The following is a 21,785-nucleotide window of genomic DNA, read 5'->3' as shown; positions in this document are numbered from 1 at the left end:
TTTGTGGACTTGGAGAAGGCAGTGGATCGTATCCCTCGGGAAGTCCTGTGGGGAGTGCTTAGAGAGTATGGGGTATCGGACTGTCTTATTGTGGCGGTCCGCTCCCTGTACGATCAGTGCCAGAGCTTGGTCCGCATTGCCGGCAGTAAGTCGGACACAAATCCAGTGAGGGTTGGACTCCGCCAAGGCCGTCTTTTGTCACCAATTCTGTTCATAACTTTTATGAGCAGAATTTCTAGGCGCAGTCAAGGCGTTGAGGGGTTCCGGTTTGGTGACCGCAGGATTAGGTCTCTGCTTTTTGCAAATGATGTGGTCCTGATGGCTTCATCTGGCCGGGATCTTCAGCTCTCACTGGATCGGTTCGCAGCCGAGTGTGAAGCGACCGGAATGAGAATCAGCACCTCCAAGTCCGAGTCCATGGTTCTCGCCCGGAAAAGGGTGGAATGCCATCTCCGGGTTGGGGAGGAGACCCTGCCCCAAGTGGAGGAGTTCAAGTACCTAGAAGTCTTGTTCACGAGTGAGGGAAGAGTGGATGGTGAGATCGACAGGCGGATCGGTGCGGCGTCTTCAGTAATGCGGACGTTGTACCGATCCGTTGTGGTGAAGAAGGAGTTGAGCCGGAAGGCAAAGCTCTCAATTTACCAGTCGATCCACGTTCTATCCTCACCTATGGTCATGAGCTTTGGGTCATGACCGAAAGGATAAGATCACGGGTACAAGCGGCCCAAATGAGTTTCCTCCGCCGGGTGGCGGGTCTCTCAATCAATCAATCAATGTTTATTTATATAGCCCCAAATCACAAATGTCTCAAAGGACTGCACAAATCATTACGACTACAACATCCTCGGAAGAACCCACAAAAGGGCAAGGAAAACTCACACCCAGTGGGCAGAGAGAATTCACATCCAGTGGGACGCCAGTGACAATGCTGACTATGAGAAACCTTGGAGAGGACCTGAGATGTGGGCAACCCCCCCTCTCTAGGGGACCGACAGCAATGGATGTCGAGCGGGTCTAACATGATACTGTGAAAGTTCAATCCATAGTGGCTCGAACACAGCCGCGAGAGTTCAGTTCAAGCGGATCCAAGACAGCAGCGAGAGTCCCGTCCACAGGAAACCATCTCAAGCGGATCAGCAGCGTAGAGATGTCCCCAACTGATACAGGCGAGCGGTCCATCCTGGGTCCCGACGAGCGGTCCATCCTGGGTCTCGACTCTGGACAGCCAGTACTTCATCCATGGTCATCGGACCGGACCCCCTCCACAAGGGAGGGGGGGACATAGGAGAAAGAAAAGAAGCGGCAGATCAACTGGTCTAAAAAGGAGGTCTATTTAAAGGCTAGAGTATACAGATGAGTTTTAAGGTGAGACTTAAATGCTTCTACCCTATCTCCTTTAGAGATAGGGTGAGAAGCTCTGCCATCCGGGAGGAACTCAAAGTAAAGCCGCTGCTCCTCCACATCGAGAGGAGCCAGATGAGGTGGTTCGGGCATCTGGTCAAGATGCCACCCGAACGCCTCCCAAGGGAGGTGTTTAGGGCACGTCCGACCGGTAGGAGGCCACGGGGAAGACCCAGGACACGTTGGGAAGACTATGTCTCCCGGCTGGCCTGGGAACACGCCTCGGGATCCCCCAGGAAGAGCTAGACGAAGTGGCTGGGGAGAGGGAAGTCTGGGTTTCCCTGCTTAGGCTGTTGCCCCCGCGACCAGACCTCGGATAAGCGGAAGAAGATGGATGGATGGATCTTTTGTTGTAGCGGTGTAGCGTGCAAGGACGGGTGTGGAGGAAGTGTCAAAAGATGGAGCTAACTGTTTTAATGACAGTCAGACTTGACTTCAATCAATAACGTGGCTCACTAGTGCAACAACAACGCCCGAAATGTGTCCCGTGAAAAACCGTCCGAGCGGAACTCTCTAATAACTAAAGTGCTTTGGGTGAATAATGCAAACTCACTACACCGGTATGTTTTAATGCTTTCGCGGCGAGTTTACTGACAGATATAAGTAAGAACTTTACACTACTTGATATCAGAAATGGCAAAAGCGGAGGATGAATATCACATAACAAGAAGATAGAGAAAAAGAAGGCGCTTATGGACCACATTTTCAGGACTTATGCAGATCCCAAATACACATCAGCAGAAAAGTTGCTTTTGCGTAATATTACAAAATAAAACACCAGATAATAATATGTCTTACCTTGTACACACACCATAATAATAGTGTATGTTGAAGCACGGTACGTCTGACTATGGTCGCCGTAATGCTCCGACCATCCATCAAGCGGTGTGGCTTCATCGCTTACCAAAGTCCTACTAAAAAAATGTTGATAGATTTCTGAGCGCTGTGTGTAATGTTCTATATTCTCAATGGAACATATAAAATGTTGGTGTCGTTTACTTGAGTCTTATCGCAGTCCGCACGTGTCTTTTATGTGTGACTGCCATCTGCTGCTCACACTTATCATTACACCATGTACCAAATAAAATAGCTTCAATGTCGGTAAGCACAATCAGAATTCATATTATTGTTGTAAGCCGCACTGTCTATTTTGAAAAAGTCAAAGGCTTTTAAGTGCGCCTTATAGTCTGAAAAATACTGTAAATTGAAACAATCCCATTTTCAATATTATTACATTTGTTTTATATTGTAATATCATATTTTTATATTGGCCACTTTTTCTGTAGTCAAAGAAATTGGAAAACGACCAAAACAGTTGTGTTGGCGTTCATAACTGAAATGTATAAATATACTAATAATTAAGTTTTTGTGCATATAAAAATATATATCTATATTTGTGGCAGTTTTAAGGAAAAAAACAAAACTAAACATCCTTCAACCACTTCCTAAACGTCCAAATTTGGCCATCTTAAGTTTCCTGTGATGGTTAAGTCTGTTTTTTTTTTTTTACCCTAATTTACCTGAACACTTTTTGTCTCTGGATGCACACCTGGTGGTGTGTTTGCACAGCTGCCATGACGGTACCACCGGGTGTTGTTGACAGGACCATGTAGGACGGAGGCCTGCTCAGACAAAAGGAAGAGAGAATCAAACCTGGGTGGTGTTGGAAAAGGGGGATTCATGTACATAAGTACATGTTATACTCTAAATGTACTTTACTGCATATTATACTCTGCATATACTTTACTGTATATTATACTCTAAATGTACATTACTGCATATTATATTCTACATGTACTTTACTGTATATTATATTCTACATGTACATTACTGCATATTATACTCTCCATGTACATTAGTAAATATTATACTCTACATGTACATTACTGCATATTATACTCTCCATGTACATTACTACATATTATACTCTCCATGTACATTACTGCATATTATATTTTACATGTACTTTACTGTATATTATACTCTACACGTACATTACTGCGTCCTATACTCTCCATGTACATTAGTAGATATTATACTCTACATGTACATTACTGCATATTATACTCTCCATGTACATTAATGCATATTATATTCTACATGTACTTTACTGTATATTATACTCTACATGTACATCACTGCATCTTATACTCTCCATGTACATTAGTACATATTATACTCTACATGTACATCACTGCATCTTATACTCTCCATGTACATTAGTAGATATTATACTCTACATGTACATTACTGCATATTATACTCTCCATGTACATTACTGCATATTATATTCTACATGTACTTTACTGTATATTATACTCTACATGTACATCACTGCATCTTATACTCTCCATGTACATTAGTACATATTATACTCTACATGTACATCACTGCATCTTATACTCTCCATGTACATTAGTACATATTATACTCTACATGTACATTACTGCATATTATACTCTACATGTACATTACTACATATTATACTCTCCATGTACATTACTGCATATTATATTCTACATGTACTTTACTGTATATTATACTCTACATGTACATTACTGCATCTTATACTCTCCATGTACATTACTGCATATTATATTCTATATGTACTTTACTGTATATTATACTCTACATGTACATTACTGCATATTATATTCTACATGTACTTTACTGCATATTATATTCTACATGTACTTTACTGCATATTATACTCTACATGTACATTACTGCATCTTATACTCTCCATGTACATTACTGCATATTATATTCTACATGTACTTTACTGCAAACGATACTCTACATGTACATTAGTACATATTATACGCTATGATTACTTTACTGCATATTATACTCTCCATGTACATTAGTACATATTATACTCTACATTTACATTACTGCATATTCTACATGTACTTTACTGCATACGATACTCTACATGTACATTAGTGCATATTATACTCTACGATTACTGCATATTATACTATACATGTACATTAGTACATATTATACTCTACATTTACATTACTGCATATTATATTCTACATGTACTTTACTGCATATTTACTTACGATACTCTACATGTACATTAGTACATATTATACTCTACGATTACGTTACTGCATATTATACTATACATGTACACTAGTACATATTATAATCTACATTTACATTACTGCATTATATTTTACATGTACTTTACTGCATATTATACTCTACATGTACATTAGTGCATATTATGTTTAGCACCTAGCACTGCTGCTAATGCTATAGTGTCACAATAAAGCTGCATCTTCTAAAAAAGTACAACGCATCCTCTCTGTGTTCGGGTTCAAAAACATAAGGTTTGTTTTTCACAAAGTAATCGTTGTTGGCTCTTAAAAAAGTCTGTTTGTTATTTTTGACTGATTGATACTTTTATTAGTAGATTGCACAGTACAGTACATATTCCGTACAATTGACCACTAAATGATAACACCCCAGTAAGTTTTTCAACTTGTTTAAGTCGGGGTCCACATTAATCAATTCATGGTAAATTCAATGGTTAACATTGTTGTTGATGGGAAAGGGATCCGTGGTTCCTCCTCTGCGTCACGGACCACAAAACTACCGTCCTCATCACCTCTCAAAATGGCTCGAGAAAATCAGTTAGACCAGGGGTGCCCATTACGTCGATCGCGAACTACGACCGCGGGGGGTGTGTCAGTCGATCTCCAGTCAGGCTTTTAAAAAAATAGACCTAAAAATGAGTGATCATCAATCTTCACCAAGACGTCACTTAAATGACATTCACGGTACCGGAGGGTCTTGTGAGATGACGCTGGCTGCTGCAAGATCATTATTATGAAAATATGACCGAGAGGAAGGCGAGAAACACTTTTTATTTCAACAGACTCTCGCGCCGTACCTTCCGTCAAAACTCTAAAGGCCGACTGCACATTTCCTATCTTCACAATAAAAGCCCTGCTTCATGCTGCCTGCGCTAACTAAATACAGAGTCTCAGAAAACTGGCGTGCCCAAGCGATCCCTCAGAAAGCTGGCGTGCACATCACTTGTGCACGCCAGCTTTCCGAGACTCTTATTTTGTTAGCGCAGGCAGCATGAAGCAGGGCTTTTATTGTGAAGATAGGAAATGTGCAGTCGGCCTTTAGAGTTTTGACGGAAGGGACGGCGCGAAAGTCTGTTGAAATAAAAAGTGTTTCCCGCCTTCCTCTCGGTCATTTTTTCATAATAATGAACTGGCAGCAGCCAGCGTCATCTCACAAGACCCTCGGGTGCCGTGAATGTCAATCAAGCAAGCTACGGAATTTGCCGCCAATGTTTTTCTTGTAAAGTGTATGGAAGCTGGATGAATTAGATGCCAAAAACCAACCACTTTCATGTGGTATTGTACAGAAAGGACAACTTTTTTTTCTCCTCCATTTGAAAATGTGGGCGTTATCATCATTACTGTCTGATTCCAATCAATGCAAGTCATCAGAATCAGGTAATACACCAACTTATATTCTTGTCCTTTTGAAAGAAAGACATCTATATGTGTTACACATGCTTGTATTATCATTAAACACATTTAACTTGTTTACAAAAATGTCTCTTTCATAAATAAATAAATATAAATGATATATATAAATGAGGTAGATCCCCTCGAGTTGGTCAATTGAAAAGTAGCTCGCCTGCAGAAAAAGTGTGGGCACCCCTGCACTACGCCATGTTTTCCCACTCTTCTGCTACTGGAAGGTCTGCAGTCTTGTTGTAACAGGAAGGAGGGAACAAGTGGAAGTGCACTGACCTAGATGTAGGCCAGGTGTCTATGAGTAATTCATGGTAGGGATCCTCCGACTGGGAGGTCTTTGAAACACTAAAGTGGAAAGTCCATACAATATGTAAAGTCACGCATGAAGTCAAATATATTTGTTTTCCGTTCGGGCTCCAGTACTCTGGAATGCCCTCCCGGTAACAGTTCGAGATGCTACCTCAGTAGAACATTTAAGTCTCACCTTAAAACTCATCTGTATACTCTAGCCTTTAAATAGACCTCCTTTTTAGACCAGTTGATCTGCCGCTTCTTTTCTTTCTCCTATGTCCCCCCCTCCCTTGTGGAGGGGGTCCGGTCCGGTCCGATGACCATGGATGAAGTACTGGCTGTCCAGAGTCGAGACCCAGGATGGACCGCTCGTCGGGACCCAGGATGGACTGCTCGCCTGTGTATGGGTTGGGGACATCTCTACGCTGCTGATCCGCCTCCGCTTGAGATGGTTTCCTATGGACGGGACTCTCGCTGCTGTCTTGGATCCGCTTGAACTGAACTCTCGCGGCTGTGTTGGAGCCACTATGGATTGAACTTTCACAGCATCATGTTAGACCCGCTCGACATCCATTGCTTTCGGTCCCCTAGAGGGGGGGGGGGGGTTGCCCACATCTGAGGTCCTCTCCAAGGTTTCTCATAGTCAGCATTGTCACTGGCGACCCACTGGATGTGAATTCTCCCTGCCCACTGGGTGTGAGTTTTCCTTGCCCTTTTGTGGGTTCTTCCAAGGATGTTGTAGTCGTAATGATTTGTGCAGTCCTTTGAGACATTTGTGATTTGGGGCTATATAAATAAACATTGATTGATTGATTGATTGATTTTGTTTTTGAAGTGGATTTGGGGGTAAAAGAGTGCACCTGTGGAGGGCAAAGAACCATCCTTTTACGCCAATTTAAGGCGGAATTGCCTGCACACGCCTCAATATTTTCCCATCCATCTTCTTCCGCTTATCCGAGGTTGGTTCGCGGGGGCAGCAGCCTAAGCAGAGAAGCCCAGACTTCCCTCTGCCCAGTCACGTTGTCCAGCTCTTCCCGGGGGATCCTGAGGCGTGTTCCCAGGCCAGCTGGGAGACATAGTCTTCCCCGTGGCCTCCTACTGGTCAGACGTGCCCTAAACACCTCCCTTGGGAGGCGTTCGGGTGGCATCCTGACCAGATGCCCGAACCACCTCATCTGGCTCCTCTCGATGTGGAGGAGCAGCGGCTTTACTTTGAGTTCCTCCCGGATGGCAGAGCTTCTCACCCTATCTCTAAGGGAGAGCCCCGCCACCCGGCTTAGGAAAATAATTTCGGTTGCTTGTACCCTTGATCTTGTCCTTTCGGTCATAACTCAAAGCTCATGACCATAGGTGAGGATGGGAACATAGATCGAGTAGTAAATTGAGAGCTATGCCTTCCGGCTCAGCTCCTTCTTCACCACAACGGATCGATACAGCGTCCGCATTACTGAAGACGCCGCACCGATCTGCCTGTCGATCTCACGATCCACTCTTCCCCCACTCGTGAACAAGACTCCTAGGTACTTGAACTCCTCCACTTGGGGCAGGGTCTCCTCCCCAACTCGGAGATGGCACTCCACCCTTTTTCTGGGCGAAAACCATGGACTCGGACTTGGAGGTGCTGATTCTTCACACTCGGCTGCAAATCGTTCCAGTGAGAACTGAAGATCCTGGCCAGATGAAGCCATCAGGACCACATCATCTGCAAAAAGCAGAGACCTAATCCTGCGGTCACCAAACCGGAACCCCTCAACGCCTTGACTGCGCCTAGAAATTCTGTCCATAAAAGTTATGAACAGAATCGGTGACAAAGGACAGCCTTGGCGGGGTCCAACCCTCACTGGAAATGTGTTCGACTTACTGCCGGCAATGCGGACCAAGCTCTGGCACTGATCCTACACAATAAGACAGTCCGATACCCCATACTCTCTGAGCACTCCCCACAGGACTTCCCGAGGGACACGGTCCAATGCCTTCTCCAAGTCCACAAAGCACATGTAGACTGGTTGGGCAAACTCCCATGCACCCTCAAGAACCCTGCCCAGAGTATAGAGCTGGTCCACAGTTCCACGACCAGGACGAAAACCACACTGTTCCTCCTGGATCCGAGGTTCGACTATCCGGCGTAGCCTCCTCTTACATCAACTGTAAAAATGGATTATTAATCCACTTGTTCATTCACTCTTAATATCTGCTCATTTTCTGTTTTAATATGTTCTATCTACACTTTTGTTCAATTCTTCTCTTCTTTGATACTTGACATTAGTTTTGGATGATACCACACATTTAGGTATCGATCCGATACCAAGTAGTTACAGTTACCATGAATTTATTAACGTGGAAAAACTTATTGGGGTGTTACCATTTAGTGGTCAATTGTACGGAATATCAATCAATCAATGTTTTTTTATATAGCCCTAAATCACACGTGTCTCAAAGGGCTGCATAAACAGCAACGACAGAGCCCACATAAGGGCAAGGAAAAACTCACTCCAGTGGGACATCGGTGACAATGACAATGATGACTATGAGAAAACTTCAACTTTCAAAAAATCAATGGTTTATTACAAACCCTGTTTCCATATGAGTTGGGAAATTGTGTTAGATGCAAACACAAACAGAACACAATGATCTGCAAATCCCCCCCCAACCCACACTCAGCCGAACATGCCACAAAGACAACAACCCGATGCTCAAACTCACAAACATTTTTTGGGGGGGGGGAAATGTGTGGCACTTTCAAAGCTTCAACAATTAGTTTCCTCAGTTCCCAAACGTTTATTGAGTGTTGTTAAAAGAAAAGGTGATGTAACACACCGGTGAACATGCCCTTTCCCAACTACTGTGCAATCTACTAATAAAAGCTTCAATCAATCAGTCAAAAACAGGATCATAAATTGGTCATAGTCAAAGTATTTCCTGACTTTATAAACATTATATGATTTTTTTAAATACGAAAAAAGATTTTGTGATGGTAAAAAATATCACTGCAATCATAGTTATATCGACTAGAAATGCTCTTGTACTTGGTATCATTACAGTGGATGTCAGGTGTAGATCCACTCATGGCATTTGTTTACATTTGAAGCTTGTGAGCTATTGTTTCCTCTTACGGTGTGTAGTGAAGCATGTTTAGCTACTCTTGGTTCTCCAGTGATAATGATACTTGTAAGAAACTTACTTCATTTGTCACCATGGATTTCAATATTTATTTATATAGCCCCAAATCACAAATGTCTCAAAGGACTGCACAAATCATTACGACTACAACATCCTCGGAAGAACCCACAAAAGGGCAAGGAAAACTCACACCCAGTGGGCAGGGAGAATTCACATCCAGTGGGACGCCAGTGACAATGCTGACTATGAGAAACCTTGGAGAGGACCTCAGATGTGGGCAACCCCCCCTCTAGGGGACCAAAAGCAATGGATGTCGAGCGGGTCTAACATGATACTGTGAAAGTTCAATCCATAGTGGCTCCAACACAGCCGCGAGAGTTCAGTTCAAAGCGGATCCAAGACAGCAGCGAGAGTCCCGTCCACAGGAAACCATCCCAAGCGGAGGCGGATCAGCAGCGTAGAGATGTCCCCAACCCATACACAGGCGAGCGGTCCATCCTGGGTCTCGACTCTGGACAGCCAGTACTTCATCCATGGTCATCGGACCGGACCCCCTCCACAAGGGAGGGGGGGGACATAGGAGAAAGAAAAGAAGCGGCAGATCAACTGGTCTAAAAAGGAGGTCTATTTAAAGGCTAGAGTATACAGATGAGTTTTAAGGTGAGACTTAAATGCTTCTACTGAGGTAGCATCTCGAACTGTTACCGGGAGGGCATTCCAGAGTACTGGAGCCCGAACGGAAAACGCTCTATAGCCCGCAGACTTTTTTTGGGCTCTAGGAATCACTAATAAGCCGGAGTCTTTTGAAGGCAGATTTCTTGCCGGGACATATGGTACAATACAATCGGCAAGATAGGCTGGAGCTAGACCGTGTAGTATTTTATATGTAAGTAGTAAAACCTTAAAGTCACATCTTAAGTGCACAGGAAGCCAGTGCAGGTGAGCCAGTACAGGTATATATGTATGTATATATGTATACAAAGGTATATACAGTATAGGTATATATGTATGTATATATGTATATAAAGGTATATACAGTATAGGTATATATGTATGTATATATGTATATAAAGGTATATACAGTACAGGTATATATGTATGTATATATGTATATAAAGGTATATACAGTACAGGTATATATGTATGTATATATGTATATAAAGGTATATACAGTACAGGCGTAATGTGATCAAACTTTCTTGTTCTTGTCAAAAGTCTAGCAGCCGCATTTTGTACCAACTGTAATCTTTTAATGTTAGACATGGGGAGACCCGGAAATAATACGTTACAGTAATCGAGACGAGACATAACAAACGCATGGATAATGATCTCAGCGTCTTTAGTGGACAAAATGGAGCGAATTTTAGCGATATTACGGAGATGAAAGAAGTCCGTTTTAGTAACGCTTTTAATGTGTGACTCAAAGGAGAGAGTTGGGTCGAAGATAATACCCAGATTTTTTACAGAGTCACCTTGTTTTATTATTTGGTTGTCAAATGTTAAAGTTGTATTATTAAATAGAGGTCGGTGTCCAGCAGGACCGATAATCAGCATTTCCGTTTTTTTGGCATTAAGTTGCAAAAAGTTAGCGGACATCCATTGTTTAATTTCATTAAGACACGCTTCCATCTGACTACAGTCCGGCGTGTTGGTCAGCTTTAGGGGCATGTAGAGTTGGGTGTCATCAGCATAACAGTGAAAGCTGTTATACAAACACATTTAACTTGTTTACAAAAATGTCTCTTTCATAAATAAATAAATATAAATGATATATATAAATGAGGTAGATCCCCTCGAGTTGGTCGATTGAAAAGTAGCTCGCCTGCAGAAAAAGTGTGGGCACCCCTGCTGTACTTGCACTGGTGTACAGTGAAGCTGGTTCCGTCCCGTAAAAAGGATTGCACTGTTCCAATATTTCACCTCAAAGGACTTTAACAATGTAGCAAACGCTGCTCTCACACTCACTTTGGCGTCGGTCCCCCACAAAATCCTGTCAGGATTTAACGGCAGCAGTTTGCCACACAGACCAACAACCTAATGGTGTGCCACTGGACGCCACCAGCTGGTGTGCAGCCCGCCTCCGAAGAGGATTCATGTTTTTGTCATCCTTGCCCTGCCGTTGCCACGGAGATGACCACAGATGTAGGTGGTCATCATCACATTTGACCGTCATCAATGTGACTGGAAGAGGAGTGTAAATATAGAACATAACAGGAGTGCCATAGATGCTTGCTGCTGGAGGGGACAGCTGCTTCTGTGTGTGTGTGTGTGTGTGTGTGTGTGTGTGTGTGTGTGTGTGTGTGTGTGTGTGTGTGTGTGTGTGTGTGTGTGTGTGTGTGTGTGTGTGTGTTCTTGTATTTATACCCTTCTTGAGACATCAACAAGCAAAAGTACAGTCTATATGAGGACCGGTGAACAAGTTAGGAGCGAAATCGTGGTCCCAATACAGAAAACCATTGCATCTAATAAAAAGCCAAATACTAGAATCCGTGAACATTGCTCCAAAGTCAGGATTTTGTGTTGATTTAATGTATTATTACAATATTGCCAACATTTTTAAGTTTTTCTTATACAATTGTGACTTTTGCCGAGTAAAATGACAACTATTTTTCATAAAATTGCCATAATGTTGAGCTTTTCTTGTAAAATTGCGACTGTCATTGACTAAAATTCAAGCTTTTATCACAATATTGCAAAAATGTCCAGTTTTTCTTGTAAAATATTGACTTGCGTTTAGTAAAATGACGACTTTTATTATAATACTGCCAAAATTCTACGATTTTCTTGTGAAATTCCAACTCATTTTTCACAACAAGCTTTTTTATGTGTGCATAGTTTGTATATATTATTCATGTTGTAAATACAAATATTTTATATATCTAGAAAGGGTGGTCCTAAAGTGGGAGGCTTTTTTTTCTCAGGTGTCAAGAAGGTAACAAATACAAGCGTGTGTGTGTGTGTGTGTGTGTGTGTGTGTGTGTGTGTGTGTGTGTGTGTGTGTGTGTGTGTGTTTATTCTTGTATTTATACCCTTCTTGAAACATCAACAAGGAAAAGTACCGTCTATATGAGGACCGGTGAACAAGTTAGGACCAAAATCGTGGTCCCAATACAGAAAACCATTGCATCTAATAAACAGCCAAATACTACAATCCGTGAACATTGCTCCAAAGTCAGGATTTTGTGTTGATTTAATGTACATCCAAAAGTAAACATTGACAGGCAGCGATATATGATAAAACAGGACGGCAGCTAAAGAAGGACTTCCCAATCCATCCCCGAAAAGGGGGGGTTTTTCAAATCGACTGTGTCGGTTTTAAAAGTGCTCCCCCCTGTGGTCAAGGTATGAAATAACACGTGGGTGTAAAGATTTGAAGTGCTCCTTCTCCGGACGACATATGGGTGTAAGAAATGGAAATGTACCCCCTTTGGCCAAAACGTATTTAAAAATAGATAAATAAATATGTAAATAGAGACATGCTGTAATAACTTGAAGTAAATAATGAGGATTCAAAAAAATACAATAAATAAGTTCACTAAAAGCAGTCTTTTCTCACAATGTGTTGACTTTGTTGCAATTTCTCATGTTCTTTCTGTTTCTATAATATTGCAATGTTTTCTCGTAAAAGTATTACTTTTTAATGCAAAACGGTGACATTTGTCATTTTGAAAATTCGGACTTTTATCACCATATTGCCAATTTGTTGTTGTTTTTGTAAAATAGTGACATTTTTTTGGGTAAAATTTTTATTTTTGTCATTTTGCCAAGTAAAATTCCGAATATTATTACAACATCGCCAACATTTTTAAGTTTTCTTATACAATTGTGACTTTTGCCGAGTAAAATGACGACTCTTTTTCATAAAATTGCCAAAATGTTGAGCTTTTCTTTTAAAATTGCGACTGTCATTGACTAAAATTCCAACTATTATCACAATATTGCAAAAATGTTCAGTTTTTCTTGTAAAATATTGACTCGCGTTCAGTAAAATGACGACTTTTATTATAATACTGCCAAAATTCTACGGTTTTCTTGTGAAATTCCAACTCATTTTTCACAACAAGCTTTTTTATATGTGCATAGTTTGTATATATTATTCATGTTGTAAATACAAATATTTTTATATCTAGAGAGGGTGGTCCTAAAGTGGTAGGCTTTTTTTCTCAGGTGTCAAGAAGGTAACAAATACAAGCGTGTGTGTGTGTGTGTGTGTGTGTGTGTGTGTGTGTGTGTGTTTATTCTTGTATTTATACCCTTCTTGAGACATCAACAAGGAAAAGTACCATCTATATGAGGACCGGTGAACAAGTTAGGACCGAAATCGTGGTCCCAATACAGAAAACCATTGCATCTAATAAACAGCCAAATACTAGAATCTGTGAACATTGCTCCAAAGTCAGGATTTTGTGTTGATTTAACGTACATCCAAAAGTAAACATTGACAGGCAGCGATATATGATAAAACAGGACGGCAGCTAAAGAAGGACTTCCCAATCCATCCCCGAAAAGGGGGGGTTTTTCAAATCGACTGTGTCGGTTTTAAAAGTGCTCCCCCCTGTGGTCAAGGAATGAAATAACACGTGGGTGTAAAGATTTGAAGTGCTCCCTCTCTGGACGACATATGGGTGTAAGAAATGGAAATGTACCCCCTTTGGCCAAAATGTATTTAAAAATAGATAAATAAATATGTAAATAGAGACATGCTGTAATAACTTGAAGTAAATAATGAGGATTAAAAAAAATACAATAAATAAGTTCACTAAAAGCAGTCTTTTCTCACAATGTGTTGACTTTGTTGCAATTTCTCATGTTCTTTCTGTTTCTGTAATATTGCAATGTTTTCCCGTAAAAGTATTACTTTTTAATGCAAAACGGTGACATTTGTCATTTTAAAAATTCGGATTTTTATCACCATATTGCCAATTTGTTGTTGTTTTTGTAAAATAGTGACATTTTTTGGGTAAAATTATTATTTTTGTCATTTTGCCAAGTAAAATTCCGAATATTATTACAACATCGCCAACATTTTTAAGTTTTTGTTATACAATTGTGACTTTTGCCGAGTAAAATGACGACTCTTTTTCATAAAATTGCCAAAATGTTGAGCTTTTCTTGTAAAATTGCGACTGTCATTGACTAAAATTCAAGCTTTTATCACAATATTGCAAAAATGTCCAGTTTTTCTCGTAAAATATCGACTCGCGTTGAGTAAAATGACGACTTTTATTATAATACTGCCAAAATTCGACGGTTTTCTTGTGAAATTCCAACTCATTTTTCACAACAAGCTTTTTTATGTGTGCATAGTTTGTATATATTATTCATGTTGTAAATACAAATATTTTTATATCTCGAGAGGGTGGTCCTAAAGTGGTAGGCTTTTTTTTCTCAGGTGTCAAAAAGGTAACAAATACAAGCGTGTGTGTGTGTGTGTGTGTGTGTGTTAGTGTGTGTGTTTATTCTTGTATTTATACCCTTCTTGAAACATCAACAAGGAAAAGTACCGTCTATATGAGGACCGGTGAACAAGTTAGGACCGAAATCGTGGTCCCAATACAGAAAACCATTGCATTTAATAAACAGCCAAATACTAGAATCTGTGAACATTGCTCCAAAGTCAGGATTTTGGGTTGATTTAATGTACATCCAAAAGTAAACATTGACAGGCAGCGATATATGATAAAACAGGACGGCAGCTAAAGAAGGACTTCCCAATCCATCCCCGAAAAGGGGGGGTTTTTCAAATCGACTGTGTCGGTTTTAAAAGTGCTCCCCCCTGTGGTCAAGGTATGAAATAACACGTGGGTGTAAAGATTTGAAGTGCTCCTTCTCTGGACGACATATGGGTGTAAGAAATGGAAATGTAGCCCCTTTGGCCAAAATGTGTTTAAAAATAGATAAATAAATATATAAATAGAGACATGCTGTAATAACTTGAAGTAAATAATGAGGATTAAAAACAAATAGAATAAATAAGTTCACTAAAAGCAGTCTTTTCTCACAATGTGTTGACTTTGTTGCAATTTCTCATGTTCTTTCTGTTTCTGTAATATTGCAATGTTTTCTCGTAAAAGTATTACTTTTTAATGCAAAACGGTGACATTTGTCATTTTGAAAATTCGGATTTTTATCACCATATTGCCAATTTGTTGTTGTTTTTGTAAAATAGTGACCTTTGTTTGGTAAAATTATTATTTTTGTCATTTTGCCAAGTAAAATTCCGAATATTATTACATCGCCAACATTTTTAAGTTTTTCTTATACGATTGTGACTTTTGCCGAGTAAAATGACGACTCTTTTTCATAAAATTGCCAAAATGTTGAGCTTTTCTTGTAAAATTGCGACTGTCATTGACTAAAATTCAAGCTTTTATCACAATATTGCAAAAATGTTCAGTTTTTCTTGTAAAATATTGACTCTCGTTCAGTAAAATGACGACTTTTATTATAATACTGCCAAAATTCTACGGTTTTCTTGTGAAATTCCAACTCATTTTTCACAACAAGCTTTTTTATGTGTGCATAGTTTGTATATATTATTCATGTTGTAAATACAAATATTTTTATATCTAGAAAGGGTGGTCCTAAAGTGGTAGGCTTTTTTTTCTCAGGTGTCAAGAAGGTAACAAATACAAGTGTGTGTGTGTGTGTGTGTGTGTGCGTGTGTGTGTGTGTGTGTGTTGTTATGACCTTGTGGGGACTTGAATCTGATCGCATGCAACCAGAAATAATGAAATATTAACATTGCAACACATGCCAATACGGCCGCTTTAGTTTACTAGATTACTATTTTTAAATTTCGCACCGCAACTGTCCTGCTGTGACGTCACGCTGTGTATTGGACATTTTGCTCCAGTCGTCTGCTTTCATCGCATAATTCCACAGTATTCTGGACATTTGTGTTGCTGAATCTTTTGCAATTCGTTCAATGGATAATGGAGACGTCAAAGAAGAAAGCTGCGGGCGGGAAGCGGTGTATTGCGGGCCGCCTTTAGCAACACAAACACAGCCGGTGTTTCATTGTTTACATTCCCGAAAGATGACGGTGAAGCTTTACTATGAAACAGAGCGGTCAAGCGAACACGGTTGGATTGGACCACACGTACAACGTAAGGTGTATTATGCAGCGATCATTTCGAAAGATCGTGTTTCGAAGAGGGTCCCGTCGACTGGTGCTGAAGAAAGGTGCGGGGCCGACCTTCAGGTTGTACAGGCACGACCATATACTCTCACTAAAACACTAGTAACACAATAAGCAGATAAGGGATTTTCCAGAATTATCCTAGTAAATTTGTCTAACAACATCTGAATCGCTCCCACTGTATAGTCTTTTTTTTTTCTAGTCTTTCACTCTCACTTTCCTCATCCATGAATCTTTCATCCTGGGGAAATCGTCTTTTTCTCGGTTCGAATCGCTCTAGCTGCTGGTGGCCATGATTCTAAACAATGTTCAGATGTTCAGAGCTCCACAACCCGTGACGTCACGCGCACATCGTCTGCTACTTCCGGTACAGGCAAGGCTTTTTTTTATTAGCCACCAAAAGTTGCAAACTTAATCGTGGATGTTCTCTACTAAATCCTTTCAGCATAAAATATGGCAATATCGCGAAATGATCAAGTATGACACACACTACAAAAAGTCAGTGTTTAAAAACAAGAAAAAAAATACAAAAATGAGGGGTATTTTACTTTAACTAAGCAAAATTATCTGCCAATAGAACAAGAAAATTCAGCTTGTCAAGACTTTCCAAAACAAGTTAAAATTAGCTAACCTCAATGAACCCCAAAAATACCTTAAAATAAGTATATTCTCACTAAAAGCAAGTGCACTTTTCTTGGTAGGAAAAAAGGAGCGGGGGGGTGTATATTGTAGCGTCCCGGAGTATTTGTTCTGTTGTATTTAAAGGTTCTGTTACGGTGCGGATGTTCTCCCAAAATGTGTTAGTCATTCATGTTTTGGTCTGCAACTTGTCCAGGGTGTACTCTGCCTTCCGCCCGATTGTAGCTGAGTAGGCACCAGCACCCCCCCCCCCGCCAACCCACAGGGAATAAACGGTTGAAAATAGATGGATGGATTTTTGTTTGGTGTGGGTTCACAGTATGGCGCATATTTGTAACAGTGTTCAATCAATCAATGTTTATTTATATAGCCCCAAATCACAAATGTCTCAAAGGGCTGCACAAATCATTACGACTACAACATCCTCGGAAGAACCCACAAAAGGGCAAGGAAAACTCACACCCAGTGGGCAGGGAGAATTCACATCCAGTGGGACGCCGGTGACAATGCTGACTATGAGAAACCTTGGAGAGGACCTCAGATGTGGGCAACCCCCCCCCCCCCTCTAGGGGACCGAAAGCAATGGATGTCGAGCGGGTCTAACATGATACTGTGAAAGTTCAATCCATAGTGGCTCCAACACAGCCGCGAGAGTTCAGTTCAAGCGGATCCAAGACAGCAGCGAGAGTCCCGTCCACAGGAAACCATCTCAAGCGGATCAGCAGCGTAGAGATGTCCCCAACCGATACAGGCGAGCGGTCCATCCTGGGTCTCAACTCTGGACAGCCAGTACTTCCTCCATGGTCATCGGACCGGACCCCCTCCACAATGGAGGGGGGGGACATAGGAGAAAGAAAAGAAGCGGCAGATCAACTGGCCTAAAAAGGAGGTCTATTTAAAGGCTAGAGTATGCAGATGAGTTTTAAGGTGAGACTTAAATGCTTCTACTGAGGTAGCATCTCGAACTGTTACCGGGAGGGCATTCCAGAGTACTGGAGCCCGGACGGAAAACGCTCTATTGCCCGCAGATAAGAAAATCTAATTTCAGTCGGCCTTTAAGTATTTCCAGTTTTGGTTGATTTTGGCGGCGCCAGTGGACAAAAAGCGGTAGTGTTTTGCCAGGAGGAAGACGACACTTTCCGTGAAGTTAAAGTTAAAGTAGCAATGATTGTCACACACACACACACACACTCGGTGTGGTGAAATTGGTCCTCTGCTTTAAACCCATCGCCTTGTGAGCAGCAGCGGTGCCACGCCCGGGAATAATTTTGGGCGATCCAACCCCAAATTCCAACCCCGAGTGTCAAGCAGGGAGGTAATGGCTCCCATTTTTATAGTCATTGGTATGACTCGGGCGGACACTCTAACCCAGGGGTAGGGAACCTATGGCTCTAGAGCCAAACGTGGCTCTTTGGATGACTGCATCTGGCTCTCAGATTGTCAGGTTTGCCCCTGACAGTTAGTTTGTGTTTTAGTTTTTCTTGTGTGTGTGTAGTATTTCCTGTCTTTAGTTCCTGTCATGACTCTGTCTTTCTCCCTGAGTGCTGTGTCCCCTCAGCTGCGGCCGATTCGCACCTGGCCACACCTGGTGTCAATCAGCCAGGTCCTATTTAGACCTGTCTTCCAATCCAGTCAGTGCTGTATTATCGTCGATGTCACTTCCGTATTGTCGCCCGTGTCGTGTCATTGCAGCGTAGCGGTAAGCTACATTTCGATTTCTGTTTGTACCTTACTGTCTTTTGTTCCCTGCTTCCGCTTTGTTTTCATTCTACAAGTAACGGCTTCTGTTTTCTTGCTCGCTCCCCGCTAACTTCCACGGTAGGCCCCCTTTTTGTTTTTGCTAGCTTCTATGCTAAGCTCCTTTTATTTTCTAGCTCCCATGCTAGCTCTCTTATTTGGTTATCTGCCTCGTGCGCGCCTTTTGTTGTACCCCTTTGGTTTGTTCTTGTTTTAGTATCTTTATTAAATCATGTTTTCTCACTCCATGCCTGCCTCCATCTCTGCATTTCGGGGTTCGTCACCAACTAACTCTGACACAGATAAATCTTAGCTTAACACAATAAGTAATTAATCATTTTGCTGGTAATCACAGAGTTAAAAATAACGTTCAAAATATAAAACATTCTCATACATTTTAATTCATCCATCCATTTTCTACCGCACCTGTTCAAGAAGTCGCGTTATTGATAATAAGTATTTTATTTATTATTGGTTAGCTTCAGGATAAAAAAGTTATTAAAAATAATAAGAAACTTATTGTATTCAAAAAATGTTGGTTTATCCTAAAAATGCATGCATTTAGTTGTATTCAGTGTTAAAAAAATATAATACGGCTCTCACGGAAATACATTTTCAAATATTTGCCTTTCATGGCTCTCTCAGCCAAAAAGGTTCCCGACCCCTGCTCTAACCACTAGGCCACTGAGTTGGTAATAATTGGTAACTGATGTTAAAAGGACATGATGTCGGCTGTAATATTGTCACAAATATTAGCTCCTTTATGGCTCTGCTGATGTTAAATAGCAGACACTATCAAGAAATGATCTTGGGTTGTTCTACAAACATGACGCTACTGCAATGTTTTTTTATCGTTTCACTGGACTAGAGAGGAGCCCTTTTGATGCTATCCCTAATCCGCACTACAGGAACCAGGCAAACTTGAGACTGCAAACAGGAACCAGGTAAGCTTGGGACAGCAAACAAAAAACAGGAAACAGGCAAACTTGAGATTGTAAACAAAAACCAGGAAACAGGTAAACTTGAGACAGCATACAGGAACCAGGAACCAGGCAAACTTGAGACAGCAAACAGGAAACAGGTAAACTTGAGACAGCATACAGCAAACAGGAACCAGGCAAACTTGAGACAGCAAACAGGAACCAGGCGAACTTGAGACAGCATACAGGAACCAGGAACCAGGCAAACTTGAGACAGGAACCAGGAAACAGGTAAACTTGAGACTGCAAACAGGAACCAGGAAACAGGTAAACCTGAGACAGCATACAGGAACCAGGAACCAGGCAAACTTGAGACAGCAAACAGGAACCAGGCAAACTTGAGACAGCATACAGGAACCAGGAACCAGGCAAACTTGAGACATCAAACAGGAACCAGGCAAACTTGAGACTGCAAACAGGAACCAGGTAAGCTTGAGACAGCAAACAAAAAACAGGAAAAAGGCAAACTTGAGATTGTAAACAAAAACCAGGAACCAGGCAAACTTGAGACAGCAAACAGGAACCAGGAGACAGGCAAACTTGAGACAGGAACCAGGCAAACTTGAGACAGCATACAGGAACCAGGAGACAGGCAAACTTGAGACAGGAACCAGGCAAACTTGAGACAGCATACAGGAACCAGGAACCAGGCAAACTTGAGACAGCAAACAGTAACCAGGAACCAGGCAAACTTGAGACAGCATACAGGAACCAGGAACCAGGCAAACTTGAGACAGCAAACAGTAACCAGGAACCAGGCAAACTTGAGACAGCATACAGGAACCAGACAAACTTGAGACTGCAAACAGGAACCAACCAGGAAACAGGTAATCTTGAGACTGCAAACAGGAACCAGGAAACAGGTAAACTTGAGACAGCATACAGGAACCAGGCAAACTTGAGTCTGCAAACAGGAACCAGGAAACAGGTAAACTTGAGACAGCAAACAGGAACCAGGAAAGAGGTGAACTTGAGACAGGAACCAGGAACCAGGCAAACTTGAGACAGCATACAGGAACCAGGAACCAGGCAAACTTGAGACAGCATACAGGAACCAGGAACCAGGCAAACCTGAGACAGCAAACAGCCTATAGCGTTCTTCATACAGGAACAGCTCACAGTCCACAGCACACAACTAGTAATACACCAGCCCTGACTGGAGGGACAGGCAGGTATAAATAGGAGCCTGATTGGCAATCGCCACCAGGTGTGCCAGACGGCCAAATAAGGTACAGGTGAGGGGAAAAAGTGCTCAGGGAGACATGCAGGAAAAGGGGCCAAAATAAGAGTGCTGACAGGAAATAAAACAAATACAGGAAAAAAAAAAAAGAACCTAACCAAACTGTCAGTGAGAATCCTGACAGATCACTGCTTTGCCTACTCTTGGCATTCTCTCCATGAGCTTCAAGACACAGTCACCTGAATTGCTTTGTCTTGCTTTTGTTTTTGGCTTAGACCAGAGAAGTTGGGCTGGAAAATGTTGGCGACCACTGCCCGAGGGGGGGGGGGGTTGTTGTCTTTGATCATTTCGGACCTCTTTTACAGGGACTTGTAAAGCCAGACCTAAATTCTTGCCAACACTAAGTCAGCACGTTATTATTGGTCAGGACATTCCGTGTTGAACACTTTCAATGTTTGGCAGGGACCACCATTGTGTGTGTGTGTGTGTGTGTGTGTGTGTGTGTGTGTGTGTGTGTGTGTGTGTGTGTGTGTGTGTGTGTGTGTGTGTGTGTGTGTGTGTGTGTGTGTGTGTGTGTGTGTGTGTGTGTTATTATGACCTTGTGGGGACATGAGTCCTACAGTGTGGGGACCTAACTTTTCTCTGCTTTTATTGAAGCACCAACTCATAACATCGCCTCTTCAAGGTGTGTGTGTGTGTGTGTGTGTGTGTGTGTGTGTGTGTGTTATTATGACCTTGTGGGGACATGAGTCCTACAGTGTGGGGACCTAACTTTTCTCTGCTTT

At 41.7% G+C, this 21,785-nt stretch overlaps 1 protein-coding gene across 4 annotated transcripts in view; it reads left to right on the top strand.

Moving 5' to 3' along the window:
- The window catches only part of LOC133535500 (tensin-1-like), a 177,846-nt gene that overhangs the window by 38,959 nt on the left and 117,102 nt on the right, over positions 1–21,785 (top strand). The gene's annotated exons all lie outside the window — the stretch shown is intronic.

The sequence above is a fragment of the Nerophis ophidion genome, linkage group LG16 (assembly GCF_033978795.1).
Source record: "Nerophis ophidion isolate RoL-2023_Sa linkage group LG16, RoL_Noph_v1.0, whole genome shotgun sequence".
Classification (NCBI taxonomy): domain Eukaryota; kingdom Metazoa; phylum Chordata; class Actinopteri; order Syngnathiformes; family Syngnathidae; genus Nerophis; species Nerophis ophidion.
The sequence above is the reverse complement of the archived record's forward strand: the minus strand, read 5'-3'. Positions and strand labels throughout refer to the sequence as shown.